General features: G+C 29.8%; 1 non-coding gene across 1 annotated transcript; it reads left to right on the top strand.

The window, feature by feature from the left end:
* The first annotated feature begins 349 nt into the window (after nt 1-349).
* LOC139856325 (small nucleolar RNA R71) lies at nt 350-456 on the top strand. The gene has a single exon (XR_011761814.1). It is a non-coding gene; the product is annotated as a small nucleolar RNA R71 (small nucleolar RNA).
* Nucleotides 457-4,404: the final 3,948 nt, after the last annotated feature.

The raw sequence follows: 4,404 nt of genomic DNA, 5'->3' as shown, positions 1-4,404 counted from the left end.
TTCAATACTGAGACAATCTTTTGTTAAATGTGGTCCTCCACACTGCTCACAACTAATTCGTATTGAGTGAATATCTTTAGTCATCTTTTCCATTCATCTCTCAACAGCATCTATCTTTGCGGAAATGGAATCGAAGTCATGGCTAGAATCGGCTCTACCTGCTTTAGATGATCTAACGATATCTTTTTCTTGGTGCCACTCATGTGAGTGGGAAGCAGTGTTATCAATAATTTTGTAAGCGTCAGTTGCGGTTTTCTTCATAATGGAACCACCAGCTGCTATATCTATGTCTTTTCTTGTAGTGATGTCGCATCCTTGGTAGAATATTTGTACTATTTGACAAGTGTCTAAACCATGTTGCGGACATCCTCTCAATAACTTTCTAAATCTTGTCCACGCTTCATATAGAGTTTCATTTGGCTTTTGTGTGAACGTAACAATTTCTCCTTGAAGTCTTACGGCTTTAGATGCCGGAAAGAATTGTTTAAGAAAATTTTCAACTAAAACGTCCCATGTATCAATCGCCCCTTCAGGTAACGATTCTAACCAATCTTTGGCTTCTCCCTTTAAAGTCTAGGGAAATAACATGAGATATATCTGTTCATCCTCCACTTCTCAGAATTTAAATAGTATACAGATCCTATTAAATGTACGAAGATGTTCATTTGGATCTTCCTTCGGCGCACCACTAAATTGGCATTGATTAGTCACCATGTGTAGAATTTGTCCTTTGATTTCATAATCTGGCGCATTAATGTCTGGTTGTGTAATTGCGTGACCTTGGCCAGTGCGTTTAGCTCTCATTCGGTCTTCCATACTTAGAGGTTCCAGATTTTTCATGATTGAATTTGTTGAATCTAAATCAGTAAGGGATTCTGATTTAATGGTTGGTTCCTCGACAATCTATGTTTGAATGATTGGTGGTTCCGGAGGAAAGATTAGTGGTTCAGGATCTATGAATTGTCCCTGAATATTCTCCGGATTCTCAATTGTGAGGTCGGGTTCAAAAAATGGATTATCGGAAATTTGAATTGGAGTACTTGGTTGACTGGATGACGATTCTAAAGAAAAATCAACGGCGACAATATTTGCTAGATGTCTTGATCGAGTTACAGGTGGTGAACGCTTTGCTCGGTGCATTCACTGAATATCCTATTAGTTATAAAATATAAAAATTATATAAGTTATCAAATTAATAGACTTTTCTGCTTTTGCCCACGTTTCGAATAGCCAATAGATGCAGCAGGGAGCCAGAACCCTTTAAATTGGAAGCTCACAACTCAGCCACTAACAAATCCAACTATTACTACGAAGCAAAAAATTTGGATGTCTATCAATTTAACCACTTAAAATAATTTTTTGTTGAAATTTAAAGAAATTAGAGAGAAGAAATAGAAAAAAATCTAAGTCCTAAAAACTAGAGCGGCGAAAAATAAGAAAGAAAAAGAGCGCGTCGAAAAACGTCGAAAAAAAAAATTAAAGCTTAGAGAAATACTATATCCCTAAAATGGCAATAACTTAAAAAGGTACTAAAAACTTAAAACGGCGTCGCAAAATTCTAAAGCACCTAAATCTTAGTCTAAAGAAAAAGCACTTAAGGGATTTTACGGCAAAACCTAAAAATCTAGAAATAAAAATAACTACGGCAAAAACTATGTCTTAAAACTAAATACGAGCGAAAAATACAAATATTACGCTAAAACAAATAAAAAGATACAAAATATAAAAATATACTTAAAGTTGTAAAAATACAATTTTTATAAAAATATTATTTTTATATTATTTATTTTATAAAACTATTAATTTTATAATTTATTAAAACTAATTAAACTAAATAATACAAATTAATTAAAAACTAAACTAAATAATAAATAAATGAAAACCTAATTAGTGTTTTATTAATAATAATAATAATAATTATTATTATTAACCCTAATCTGGTCGCCTGAGGTATCAGACAGGTCAAATCAAGCCATGCGATCGCATGGTTTGATAGTTAAATTTCCATGCGGTCGTATATGGTAGATTTTTGGGCCAGGATATTGGGCTTCAACAGTGATCGGGCCGAGTGACTTATATTTTTTTTCTTTTCTGTTTTATATATTTATAAAAAGTATTTATATAAATTAAATAAAACTTATATTTTTACAAACTAAAAATAGAAATAGAAATATTTTATATTTTTAAACAACTCTTAAATATATATATATATATATATATATATATATATATATATATATATATATATATATATATATATATATATATATATATATATATATATATATATATTTTGTTTTTCTTTTTATATTTTTGTTTATATTTTTTTTTTATATTTTTAAAAATGTATATTTTTAATTAAAACTTAATAAAACTCTAATAAAATCTTTTTTTATAGCGTTTTGCTTCCGGCGTTTATGTTGTTCTCAGGCAGCGGCGCCAAAAATACTTGATGTGTGCGAGGTGGTGTATAAAATACTATTAATTTTTACAAGAAAATACTATTAAATACGATACAATTTTACATAAGATATTTATTTATTTATTTATAGAATGGATATACCTAAACCTTGCTACAACACTTATTGGCAGTGTACCTAATCGTACAGTAGTGTAGTTTTTAATAAGTCCGGTTCATTCCACAGGGATCTTTAACCAAGCTTAACGCTATATTTTTAACTTATAATTGTAAAAATACAAAAATATATATAAGTAGTATTATTATTATAAAAGGGGGTTTTTACCGTTTAATGACCGGTTTTTCGATTTTAAAACTTTAGCCGCAGTTAAAACGTAATGTAAAATATTAAAAATAAATATAACTTAATTTTAAGCGTAAAATAAAAGTACGATAAAATTGCGATAATTAAAGAGTACGATAATTAAAAGTGCAATTAAATAAAATGACAGTAAATAAAAGTGCGATAATTAAAAGTGCAATTAAATATGAAATAAAGGAATTATGCTTATTTAAACGTCCGTAATCATGATGTTTGACGTGTTGTTTTTAGTTTATTCCTATGGGTTAATTGTCCTTTGTCCTGGATTATTTGATATGTCCATACAGATTTGTCCATAATAGTCCATCAGTCATAATCATAAAGTGCGGAAGTCTTCGTCAAATTATTCTTATTCCCGAAGTCAAATATTCCAACTAATTGGGGATTCGAATTGTAACAAGGTCTTAATACTTTGTTTAATGAATACACCAGGTTATCGACTGCGTGTAAACCAAGGTTTTACTACTTTGTTAACAATTACACCAATTACCCTTGAATGTAATCCACCCCTGTTTCAACAAGTCTATTAATTATTAATCCAGTTCCGTGTCCGGTAAAATGAACAATTATTGGTATTTATAGATATTCCGCCCACCGTACCCAGTCAAGCGTATGTGGTTATAAATAAATACGTCAAATTATAAGTCTATATATTAAATTAACAAGGTATTGTTTAGTTAATATAAAACCCATTAATAGCCCATAGTCTAATTTCTACAAGTGTCGTTCTTTTGTCCAAACCCCAATTATGGTACAAAACCCAATTACCCAATTTTAGTATTTAGCCCAACATCATGATTACTTCGGCATTAAATAAGCATAATAATAACTTAGCTATGAGACATTAATTTAAAAAGGTTGAACATAACTTACAATGATTAATAATAGTGTGGCGTTACACGGACAGAATTTCGACTTACACATTTACAACATTCGCTAACATACCCTTATTATTAGAATTAAAATTAAAATTAAATTTATAATTAATATATATATATATATATATATATATATATATATATATATATATATATATATATATATATATATATATATATATTACGAGTGAGTAAGAAGGAAGAAAAAGATGGATATATGATCAACCAAAACCGCGAATTTATAGGCATGTGACCAGCCACCTACTGCCATGCGATCGCATGGATTTAACACTTCCAGGCCATGCGATCACATGGCCTGCTTTTCCAGCTCACAGGTCTTTGTTTGTTTATTTGCCGAAGTTTTAATAAATAAATATAATATATAAATAATTTTAAGAATTATTTAAATATTATATTATATTTATGTGCATAGTTGACTTGTAATTTTTAGTCCGTTGCGTTGTGCGTTGAGAGTTGACTCTGGTCCCGGTTCCGGATTTTCGAACGTCCTTGCGTACAATTTAATATCTTGTATTTTGCTTTTCGCGTCTTGTATTCTTGTAATTTTGAGACGTTTCTCACCAATAATTTGAACCACTTTGATTGTATTTTGTACTTTTGAGCTTTTTGGTCATTTGCGTCTTCAATTCGTCGAATCTATCTTTTGTCTTCACCTTTTATTATTTAAACGAATATTACTTGTAAATAGAACAATTGCAACTAAAAGCTTGTCTTTCTTGAGGGAT

Source organism: Rutidosis leptorrhynchoides, chromosome 6 (assembly GCF_046630445.1).
Source record: "Rutidosis leptorrhynchoides isolate AG116_Rl617_1_P2 chromosome 6, CSIRO_AGI_Rlap_v1, whole genome shotgun sequence".
Taxonomy (NCBI): domain Eukaryota; kingdom Viridiplantae; phylum Streptophyta; class Magnoliopsida; order Asterales; family Asteraceae; genus Rutidosis; species Rutidosis leptorrhynchoides.
This window is presented reverse-complemented; position numbering and strand designations above follow the sequence as displayed.